At 34.2% G+C, this 12,573-nt stretch overlaps 1 long non-coding RNA gene across 1 annotated transcript in view; it reads left to right on the top strand.

Moving 5' to 3' along the window:
• The window catches only part of LOC117284635, a 63,150-nt gene extending 50,809 nt beyond the window's left edge, over positions 1-12,341 (top strand). The window contains exons 2-3 of the long non-coding RNA XR_004515733.1: positions 11,092-11,162; positions 12,194-12,341. This is a non-coding gene — a long non-coding RNA (uncharacterized LOC117284635). The remainder of the gene's footprint in view (positions 1-11,091; positions 11,163-12,193) is intronic.
• Positions 12,342-12,573: the final 232 nt, after the last annotated feature.

The following is a 12,573-nucleotide window of genomic DNA, read 5'->3' as shown; positions in this document are numbered from 1 at the left end:
TCTAATTGCTGTGGCTAATGTTTCTAGAACAATATTGAACAGGAGTGGTGATAGTGGACATCCTTGTCTTGTACCTGATTTTAGTGCCAAGCTTTCCAGGTTTTGATTTTTTAGTATGATATGGTGTGTTGATTTTTCATACGTAGCCCTTTTCAAATTGAGATAAAGACCATCTATTCTAATACTCTGTAGGGTTTTTATTACAAATGAGTGTTGAATTATATCAAAAGCTTTTTCTGCATCTATTGAGATGATCATATGGTTTTTGTCTTTGACTCTATTAAACTAACAGATTACATTTATTGATTTACATATATGTTGAATCATCCTTGTATCCCTGGGATAAATCTGACTTGGTCAGGGTGTATGATCTTCTTGATGATCTTCTGTATTGTGTTTGCCAGTATCTTATTTATGACTTTTGCATCTATGTTCATTAGGGACATTGGCCTGCAGTTTTCTTTTTTGGTTGGATCTTTCCCTGGTTTTGGAATCAAAGTAATACTTGCTTCCAGAAATGAATTTGCAAGTATTGTTTCCCTTTAAATTTCACTGGAGAGTTTAAAGAGTAGTGGAGATAGTTCTGTTCTAAATGTCTTGTAGAATTCAGCAGTGAAGCCATCAGAACCTGGGGTTTTCTTTGTTGGTAATGTTTTATTACATTTTCAATTTCACTGAATAGAATTGGAGTATGTAGACTTTTTATATCTTCCTTGTTCAACTTTGGAAGTTCATATTATCTAGCCATCTGTCCCTTTCTTCTGTGTTTTCCATTTTATTGGAGTACAGGTTTTTGAAGTAGGCATTGATGATCCTCTGGATTTCAGCTGGATCTGTTGTGATTTCACCATTTTCATTCCTTATTGCATGAATTTGAGCCTTTTCTTTCCATTTTTGATAAGGTTGGCTAAGGATCTATCAATTTGATTTATTCTTTGGAAAAACCAACACTTCGATTCATTGATTTTTTTTGGTATCATTCTCTTAGTCTCCATTGCATTAATTTCTGCTCTGATCTTTATATTTTCCTCTTTTGTATGAGCTTTCAGTTTGTCTTGCTCTTTTTCTGGGAGCTTAAGGTTAAGCATTATATTGTTTATTTGAGCTTGCTCTGTTTTCCTAGTATGGGCATTTACTGCTAAGAATTTCCCTCATAGAACTGCTTTCATTGTGTCCCATAGATTCATGTATGTTGTACTGGCATTATTATTTAATTGTAGAAACTGTCTAATTAACTCTTTAATTTCCTCTGTGCCCCAGTGGTTGTTCAGCCTGGTATTATTCAATGTCCATGTGTTTGTGAAGTTCTTGCAGTTTATTATGCTATTGATATCTAGTTTAGTTGCACTATGGTATGATAATATACAGGGATAACTTCAATCCCTCTGCAATGACTGAAGAATGTTCTTTGAGCTAGTATGTGGTCTATTTTGAAGAATGACCCATGTGCAGCTGAAAATAATGTATATTCTGATTTTGTGGGGTGGAACACTCTGTTGAAATTTACTAAGTACATTTGTTCTAAGGCTTGGTTCAGTTCTGTTATTTTGTTGTTGATTTTTTGCCAAGATGATCTGTCTATTTGTGACAGTGGATTATTAAGGTGCCCCTCTATAAATGAATTAGTGCTTATTTCATTTTTAATCTCCATTAATATTTGTTTTGTATAGTTGGGGGCATTAGTATTTGGTATTAGTATTTATATTTATATTTTTTATTTATATTTATGATTTTCATTTTTTCCTCTTGTATTGTTCCCTTTACAAGGATGTAGTGGCCTTCTTTGTCTCTCTTAGTTCTGGTTTGAAATCTACTCTATCTCCAAATAAGATGTCTATTCCCATTTTTTTTTCCAGGCTACTGACACATGAAGAACTGTTTTCCATCTTTTTACTCTCAGTTATGAATTTCTTTGTGGATTAAGTGGGTTTTTTGTATAGAGCATATTGTTGGATTTTGCTTCTTAATCCATTCTGCCAGCCAGTTTCTTTTGATTGGTGAATCGAGGCCATTAGCATTGATAATTATAATTGTTATGTATTGACTTTTCTTTGTCATATTATTTTCCTGTCATTTGATTCATTTTTTATTTTTCCCTCTCTCTCTTTAATTTCTTGCCTTGCCTGGTATATTTGCTCTGCTGGCCCTTGTGGAATTGTGGCCTTCATTGTCTTTTACTAGGATATTGTTTAGAAGTGTTTGGAGTGCCAGTTTGGGGTTTATGAAATTTCTCAGGTGTTCTTTGTCACAGAGGTACCTTATTTCTCCATCAAGTTTGAAAAACTTTTTCAGGATACATCAGTCGGGGTTGGAGGGTTTTTTCTTTTAGAAATTGAAATACTTCACTCCAGGCTTTCCTTTACTTGAGAGTTTGTGGTGAAAAGTCTGCTGTGATTCTGATGGCTTATCCTTTGCATGTGACTTGTTTCTTTTCTCTAAGTGCTTGTAATATTTTGTTCTTCTGTTGGGTTTCTGGGGATCTTGGTTGTTATATATATAGGTGTACTTTTTTTTTTTCTCATGGCTATTTGGAGTCCTATATGCTTCACTTATCTGTATGTCAAATTCTTCCCCTCTGCTTGGGAAACTTTCTGTCATTAAATCTATGAACAGGATTTTTTAAAGAATTTTGTAGTTTCTCCTGCTACTTCATGGATTCTCATCCATTTTGTTATTCTTCTTTGCATCATCTAAAAGTTATTGGATTGATTTCTCATGATCCCTTACTTTTTTTTTTCTCATTGAGCTTCTTGGTACATTTTAGGTATACAATACAATTACATTCATCATTGGAATCTTGTACCTTTACATGATAGGTCTTGGGTCTCATTTTTTCCCCTTATCCCTGCCTTCCCTTCACCCCCTTCTCCCTTCCCTAATTACAAATACTTTATTTCCATTTTTGCATTTTCTCATATTTTTTCTTTTCCATTATTTCCTTCCCCCTACCCTTCCCACTTCTGCTACACCTTTAGCCCTTTTCTTTCTATTTCACATTGTCAATTATACCATTAGAATTTTATGTACAATTATAGTTTTTCACACCAGAGAAACTATTTGGTATTTACATATGTGACTTATTTATTTCACTTAAGAGTATATCCTCATTATACATCCATTTTCCTATGAATGTTTTCAAGAGATCTCACTTTTCATGGTCACTGAGTACAATCCTATCTTCTATATCTGAAATTCTATATTCACGTTTGTTCCTTCTGCTGCAAATGCTTTCAATAGCGTTCTTAATGTCCTCAATATATTAATCTGTTTTATGGATTCCATTTCTTTCCTATGCTAGGTAGTCATGGTTTCTATCATGGTCTAGTGCTTATCTATTTTTTAAAATCTCTTTCTTTTTTATACTCTCTAATCATGTCTTCCATTCTTCTAACCATCTCTGTGGTTATCTGGGAAATAATTTCTGTTTTAAATTTTTCTAGAGCTTCATTTATCTGTCTGTTTTACTTCCTGTGTATTGTTTCAGGGTGTCCAGATGGTCGACTGTCAGACTTTTCCACCTTATTTCCCCAAGAGTTTATTTACCTTTTGTGAGGTGGAAGTCTGTGTTTGTGCCTTGTTTAAATGTCTTCTCATTTCTATTTTTGTTGTTGGTACTGTCGTTGGTTTAATTCCTGAGTTAATACTTCAATATTCCAAATATCGCTGGCCTTTAGGTTTTGAGTCTCTAATGACTCTGAAGCAACCTCATTTTCATTAAACTAGAAAGAACAACTAATTACATCAATCACAACACCTTAGCCTAAGTGATACAGCCAGCAAAACAATAGCATCAAGCACAGATTAGAAATTGACAATTTGTGGCAGTTATTAATCTATCACCTTTAACTCTGAATTAAATAAAAATCAAGGACCACCCTGAAATGTTTATAGTGCATAAACTCTTCATTATAACAACTTTATCCTTTAGGATGGGGCTTTAGAAGGAGTTGGGGAGGGAGGGATAGATAGGATAGAGAAAGTTTAGAAGAAAGGTCAGAAGACAGCAAGATCTCAGAAATTCTGGGAAGCTGTTAAAGAGAAGAAGAGAATACAGAACAAAATATACAGAAGAAAAGAACAAGCTAACAGCAACAGGAAGGCTAGAGACTATAATCACTTTCTTTTAAAACTAATGGCAATTGAGAGAAGAAAAAAGAAAAAAGCAAAAGAAAGAAGATAAATTTGCATTAGGATAGGAATAGGAACAAAAAGGGAGAGAAATGAAGAACAAGGTGGGAGAGAGAGTGAGAAGATAGAGAGAGAAAAGATAAGAAAAAGAAGAAAAAAGAGGATATTTGAGAAAAAAGGATAAAAACTTTAAAAATGTGTACAGATAAGAGAAAAATATTACTTTGAAAATCAAAAATACAAATAGAGGGCCTCCTTCTGTGTATGATTCTGTTGACACAATACACATGCATGGACAGGAGTATGCAGATCTAAGTTAATTAGTCTCAGCAAGGCAATAGCAGTCCCCTAAGGTTCAGGCTGATTTTGGCTTCAAGGCCCAAGTTGACATCTCTGACCTCCTGATATGTTGAACTCTGCAGGGTTTCATTGTGGGTTCCAGCTGTCTTTCCCCTGAAGTTATACCAGTTCTGATGTGAGGTTCTGGTCCCTCTGTCTTACCAACTATGGTGGTGTGGTGTTCCTTTATTACAGAGATTTTCTTCACTTTTTCAGTAGGCTTTAGTTTTCATGTAGGAGCCTCAGAAAGGCCTTCTTTCTTTTGTAGGTACAGGGCCAGACACCATTGTGTTGGTGCCCATGTGGCTGGGCTCCTCTGCTGCTCTGCACCTAAGAGGCCAGCTCACAAGATGGTGGCAAGGTGCTGCCAGGCTCATCTGCTGTGCTGCACTGAAGGAGTGGGCCTACAAGAGGGTCTTGTGATTCTTCTGGGCTCCTCTTGTGCTCCACACTGAAGATGTGGGTCCACCAGAGGGTCACAAGCTGCTGCCAGGGTTCCCACTTTTCTTATTTTAAACACTGCAACTAAAAGTGTTCACTGGTGAGATTCAGGTGGTTACCTATATCTCATTCAGAAGTTCACTCCTTTAAAATGAGTAAGATTCATTCTATTTCAGGTATTGCTATTCCTACTAGAATTTAGAAATATAGATGTTAGGAAGGCAAAGTTCTTTGGAGGTTAGCAGTATTGCTTACCAATTTCATATGAAAAAGAAAATTAAATTCTATGTGTTTGCATAGTAAAAAATTCTGCATCAAACAATTAAATATGGAGTGTCTCTAAAAGATAATTTACTTGGATGTGTATTTACTCTGTATTAGTTACCTATGGCTACATAACAAATAATCCCAAAGTTTATTGGCTTAAAACAGCAAAGACTATCATGTAGTTTCTGTGCATGACTCACCTGAGTGCACTTGCCATGAAGTTTAATTAAAATGCCACTCAGGTCTGTGACCTCAGTTGAAGGCTTGACTAAAGTCAGATCCAATTTTAAAATAACCTGTGTTGGTAGAACTCAAGGTTTTGTAGGACTCTCTTTTGACTCATTTTATCACCACATACCTTCTCCATACAGCAGTTCACAGTACAGTGGCTGCTTCTATCACAATGAGTGAATGAGACTGCAAGTGAAGGCATCAAAACAGAAGCCACAGTATCTTTTTGACATAACACAGAAACTAATATGGCATCATTTTTACATATACTATTAGCAGGAAGTGATTCACTAAGTCCAGCCTACATTTAAGGAAGGGTACTACATAAGGGATGAATGCCAGAGATGGTTCTATCTTAAAGGTTGCTTAACACATCCCCACTTATAGATGCAGAAATAGAGAATTTTAATCATGCTTTTAAACAAAATAAATAACGTTTAGGACCCAGAATCAAAATGGAAGTTTTATTAATTTTAAACTCCAGGGAATTTATACTGCAACATGATTCTAATAATCATGTAAAAATGACCTAGGAAAGCAGTAGGACAAGTCAAGTATCAATGTTAATTAATACAAAAATTTTAAAGAACTGGGTTGTAATTCAGGAGAGAATCCCAAGTGTATCATTCAGCTTTTCTGTTCCTAGAAAATAGTAACTGATACCTACAACTTAAAGGAAGGGAGGCTTAATTTGCATCACTGTTCAGGGAATTTAGTCCCTGTTTAGAATGCCCCAAGCCAGAAATATCATGGTGGGGAAGAACATAGTGGAATAAAGATGCTTAGTTTAAGGTAGCTAAGAAGCAGAGCAAGGCAGCAGCACTGAAGAGTAAGGGGTGAGGGACCAGATATAGACTCCAAGGTCACACCTTTATGATCCACTCTGATGCACCTGGAAGTGTGCTCTACAAATCCCTGGGACAAATCTTAAAGCCAATAAAGTTGACACTCTACACTGTCACATTAAGAAAGGATGTATTATTTGTATTGGTAACAGATAATGAAATGCAATGTAAAAGGATAGTGTTGTGTATACACACATATCACACTAATCCTGTAAATAAATAATAGAAACTGATAAATGAAATTTGCACAATTTCCAGAATTAAGAAGAAATATCTATTAAATTCTATTTCCCAGCACCAAATATTTAGATAAGTATAACAATTTTAATAGTGGTTTAAGAAATCAAACCCATAGGAATAAATATAATGAAATATGCAAGATCTATGCTGAGGAAACTACCAAATTTGAAAAAAATTCAAAATCACCAGAATAAATGGAGTTGTATACCATGTTTATGATTTGGAAGAGTCCATAATGCAAAGAAACCACTTATTCCCGAATTGCTTTATGGATTTTTTTATAAACTATAACTGAAATAAATCCTGTTTTTTTTTTTTTTTTTTGTTTTAACCAGGGGTCAATCTTCAGACCTTGCACTTATGAGGCAGGCAGCATAACAACTGAGCTAAATCCCTCATTCTGAAATAAATGTTTTATAAATGTGTTTGTGTCTGTAAAAATTGACCAAATACAATAGCATTTATATTGAAATAAAAAGATCCCAGAATAACCAAGATAACTTTGATAAGGGAGAAAAATTTTGAGGATTTATACCTAACACAAAGGTTATAAAAATATGATGTGTCATTGATGTAAGGTTACATAAGTAACAAAGATACAGGTCAAAATAAAGACCAACAGATATATAGTTGTTTTTAATAAGGGTGACCATTTAGAGCAGTGGAAAAAAATGTTTTTTCAAAATCTGGGTACTGGGTCAATGGGATATCCACAGGAACCAAAATGAATCATATAAGGCACAAATATTAATCTATAAGTCTAAATATTATAGTAAAGTCACAACCTTTTAGAAGTAAGTGTAGGAAAAATTTAATGATATTTCTGAATTATATTAGATAGTAATTTTTTAAAGGTACACCAAAAGCACTAATCATAAAGAAAGGATTGTTAAATTTGCCCCGAGTAAAATTTAAGACTTTTTAAAATCAAAATACATCATTCAGAAATGAGAAGTGGATATTTACAAGATTTATGAGTGACAAAAAAATTGGCATTCAGAATCTAACATGAACTCTTTACTGATAAATATGAGAGGAAAAAAAAAAGCCCTAACTTTAAAAATAACAGGTAGGAGGTTTGTACAGGCAATTCAAAAGACCATACCCTTATAGTGAACAAATAAATAGAATGATTAGTTTCATTGGTAATCAGAAGAAAAACCACATTAGAACTTTATTTATACGCAACCACACACTTGTAGAATACATAAGAGTAAACAAAATTATATTGATAAACACTGGCAGATATATGAGTTGGTAGGATGAGACTTCAATGAAATCGCCTTAAATAACAAATGAGGAAAATTAAAAATAAATCATAGAAAGTATGGAGATAGATTTTTCTCAAATGACAAGGAGATCCAGGGAAGGAAAAGGGATGAAAAAACAGGAATTAAGATGTATTATTTACACGTACCAAACTCCATACAAAAAATTAAGATATCATGTACAGCAAATTCCAGACAAGGTATATAATATTATGTACTGCAAACATGAGCTAATAAAAAATGCTATTAACTTTATCTGCTTCAAGTGCACTCTTCTTGCATTAGTCACTTTCCTGTCACTGAGACACTAAGTTTGACATTTGAATCTTAAAAGGAGAGGTTTATTTTATTTTATTCACAGTTTAGCCAAAGTTAATTGGTTGCAGGACAGAATGGTATGGTGGAAGGGATTTGTGGGGAAAAGGATGCTTAGCTCATGGTGAACAGGGAGCAGTGCCAGAGAGGAAGGCTCCATGAATCTTACATAGTACCTCGATGACTCACAGAGACACACACACTAGTGTTCCCCACCAATCCCTGGACAGACTCCAAAGCCAATCAGGTTGACAGTACACCTCCACCTTAATATGCCTACTGTCTTGTATCAGGGCTGAAAGATGGAAGATGTTCATGATGTACCCAAGTTAAAGAAACAAGGATGCTAAAAATTAATATTGCAAAATATCTGTGACCTCTAGATTACAAATTTAAAGACCAAGACTGCATGTTTTAGAATTTAGATAAAATTTTTTTGTTATTCTCTCATTCTATGCAATGCTATGTGATGTACCATTACTGATCATATTGATTTATTTCAATTCATCATTTAAGAAATTGGATATATATATATGTGTGTGTGTGTGTGTGTATGCATTTCTAAGATGAAATAAACCATCTTCAGTGTCTAGTCTTTTTCAATAGGGTTTATTTTGAAGAAGGATAAAGTATTTAGAATTTAAAGAATACTGCTAAAAGTAAATGAATTATATATATCTGAATCATTTCTTAAACTGTTTATTAAACAGGAAGGTCAATTTAAGTCTAAATAAATGGTCTAAATGGAATATAAAATTCAAGGTTTGTTAGGTCACTCATAGGTGCTTACATTTTTCAACCAATTTCTTGCATTTTAGTTTTTGGTATATAAACTAACTGATGCAGACTCTGGAGCCCTGGGTCTTCTCATGAAATACATAAGGAAATTGGGATCCAGATTAGTAATTTCCAGTCTTGATATTTTATAATCACTAGATTTCTTTCTTGTAGCTGGTATTGTGTCTTTGTCTTTCATCATACATGATTATTTTGTTTTTGTCTCTTAGAAGGGCTGCTCTAGCTCAGAATGGAGAGTGCATTGGGTAGACAGATCAGGAGAAAAGGAAATAAATTACTATATTTTAGGAAAGATAGGTCAATAGAGATAGTAGTGGATTTAAGATCCATATCCATATACCTTTAGTGTTAAAACTCTATTGTTTTATACCTAAAATCCTTAAGAAGTTAGAGATAAAATTTGCCTCCTCTGCCCTGTTTATCTGAGGATAGCTGTGTTTTTGAAAAATGTCTCTCCACAGCATCACCAAAATGCTGGCTTCTTTTATATGATTTAGAGGTGACCTAAATAACTCCAGCTCAAAAAGCTAAAAATTTCCTTTCTCATGGCTAAACTTGCCAGCTATGGCAATATTTCCCTCCTGTGATGCACTTGAAAAGGAAATACAAAAAAATTCTTAGTATGAAGGAAGAAAGGCTTCTGCCTCAAGACAGATGCAGGAGGAAAGCTGGGCAGCTATACTTTTCAGGCCCTGGGACAGGCTTAGTCCAAGGTGAAACATCACAGCACCCAACACCAGGCTGGCTCTGTGCCCTCAGAGATGGGCGCTGGGCTATCACCTGTGCAGAGCTGGGCCAGTTCCAAAGCAGGAATAATCTTGGGCAGGCATGTACTGGACATGGAAGTGTCTCACCTGCCATTTGAAATTTGCAGCTGCAATTCCAGGCACCCTCCAGAGTTTCTCTTTCAAAGAGAAGAGTAGTTCTGCAAGCACAGTAATATTCCAGGGAATATTTTATTTCACTCATCAAAAACAAAAAAAAATTTAAAAAACAAACAAAACAAAACAAAAAACATAAATACTTAAGGTGAGAAATTTTAAGGGAAAAAAACTTAAAACTTCCTCATAATAAATTTTTATATGAACCTGAACTCCCTAATATATGAATTACTACAAGTACATATTGTTGTTATAGATATCAATCCTTACAATAAATTCTAAGCTATCACTTTAAAATTATTTAAAAAATTTTTTATGCTCTACTTTTTTAGAAGAGAAAAGGACAAAAGGGCTTTTCTATCTTTGGGGTAATGAATAACAAAAAAACCTTTTCATGATGTTGAGAAATGGTAAGCATAAAATCCAAATTACCCAGTTCCCATTATAATGGCACTGAATAATCACCTCATTAGTAGTGATTATCTGGTTATTAATAGAAGTTCCTGACCTACAGGTTCTTTTTGCAAGTGTTTAGTATAATTTGCAACACTGTGCTATAAAATGTAGCTAGGTATTTTTTACTTCACTTTAGTATTTAAGGAATGATTTAAGTGAAAATTTATAAGATACTGAGTTTATTGATTGACAGGAATCTCATTTGAAGGAACTGCTTTTTTTTCTTTACTTCTGTAATCATTCTTCTACAGGAGGGGGGAGAGATTCATTCTGCATCATTTATTTTCTTGTGTATCATTACATGTTGAATCAGACTGCAGTCTGAAGATGAGTCCTAGTCTTAGGAGAAACACTGCTATGTATGTATGTTATATATGCTGGATGGCAACTTTGAAGGAATTATTTAAGAGTTCTCATATCTGAAATTTTAAGTTACAAAAAACTGAGCATCAGAATTTCTTTTCCTTCCACTTCCCACTGTTTTTTAAAACTCTCACTTTAGCAATCCAAATTTCCATTTGCTCATTGCTTTCTTAGGGATAATTTGGAGAACAACTAACATTTTGCCAACCAAAATCATTTTCTTCTCTTTATAAAGTCATTTTTCTTTGTGTGTGTGTGTGTGTGTGTGTGTGAGCGAAAGTAAACCTCTTTTATTTATCAAATAGCCTGCTGCACATAATTTAGTATCATAATAACAAAACAAATACACTGGTTCTTATAGAGGAAGTATATGTTCTCAGTATCGGCTTAACTGGTGAGTGGCAGCAGCATTTTGAGAAGCAATCAACTGTCCTATCTTTGTTTATTTGTATCAGTCTATGGCAGAGAATCTTAGTCATATAACTAAAAATCTAACTCCTCTTTGTTTTTTGCTAACAGAACTCCAATTTTGATCAAGTTGTCGAAGCTCTAGACAAAGAATTGTTGTGAGAAAAGTCATTTTTCCTCATGTAAGTAACCAAATCATTTAACTTGGTGCATTTTAAAAGTAAAAAAAGTGAACGGTAAAAATTAAATAGCACTATTTATTAGCTAAAAGGAAAAAATATCATTTAATTCTTATCGTCTCCTCACACAACATGGTTGTTTTGTCTCACCCAATCTTTTAATATACTTCTTTATCATGTTGTTATTTATAATTTGAATTAAATAAGAAATTTGCAAGAAGAGAAAATCTGAGGTTAAAATATCAAATTGTCACATTTGAAACACATTTTTTAACATGTAATTTAGCTTCTAGAAAAAAAAAACCCCAAGAATCAATTTTTTATTCTTTAAAGCTGCTTAATATAAAATGATTTTGTCAAATTAGTACTTTGAAAGGAACCCTGGAATGATTACATCATACCTAAACCCTGGAGTCAACCTCATATTGGTTGCAATGAATACTTATTGTGTAGAAAGTTTTTTGGAACAAATGTATTAGAAAAATGCACTTTGAGGGAGATAGCTGGCAGAGTATTTAACATTATATAATCAGGAGTTCTCCTTCAATGCATTTTTATTCTACCGATTCTATCATATAAAATCTAAAAATGTCTCTGTAGAATTAATTCATTATAATTTCCTTTATACTTCCTTTGGATACAAGATGACAAAGCTAACAAAATTCTCTAAAAGTATAGCCGAGTGTGGCAGTGCACCTGTAGTCTCAGCACTCTGGGAAGCTGAGTCAGGAGGACTGAAAATTTGAGCCTAGGCAACTTCCTGAAACAAAAACCCAGGGCTGGGGATTTAGCTCAGTGGTTCTGCCACCTGCCATGAAAGTTCAAGGACCTGAGTTCAATCCCTGGTACCAAAATAAATAATAAATAAATAAACTAAAACCAAAAACCAAACAAACAAAATGCTGTGGATGTAGCTTGTAGTATTGTACGTCCTAGGTTCAATTCCCGGTACTGAACAGTATGAAAAGAAAAAGAAAAATCTCCACAGAATCTACCAGGGAACATCTCAAACATAGCTCTTTATGTGGTTTCAGATGACCAGGGTAGCACTGCGCCATGCTGAGAAGTCAGTCTGATTTAAGGAATCATCATACAGCAGAGTAGTATTTATGATGAAACTCCCTGAGCTCCACTTTCCCACCTTTCTGTGACATTTTTGGAGAAAACCTAGGAAGAATAAAGTTCCACACAAAATGGTTGTAAGTGATGAATCTTCATGAGAACTATGTCCCTGTTGTCTGCAAAACTTTTCTTTCTTTTATCCCAATGAAGCAAAAAATACACATAAAGGTTGGTAGTTTATCAGGAACCATCTTCAGACCTCATGCTGTTTAGACATTCTGTTTAAGCAATGAAGAAATTACAATGCAAGAGAGGGAATGTAATGACAGAGTTGATTCCATAAGGATAAACC

The sequence above is a fragment of the Fukomys damarensis genome, unplaced genomic scaffold (assembly GCF_012274545.1).
Source record: "Fukomys damarensis isolate Sample0158 unplaced genomic scaffold, DMR_v1.0_HiC HiC_scaffold_38, whole genome shotgun sequence".
Taxonomy (NCBI): Eukaryota; Metazoa; Chordata; class Mammalia; order Rodentia; family Bathyergidae; genus Fukomys; species Fukomys damarensis.
This window is presented reverse-complemented; position numbering and strand designations above follow the sequence as displayed.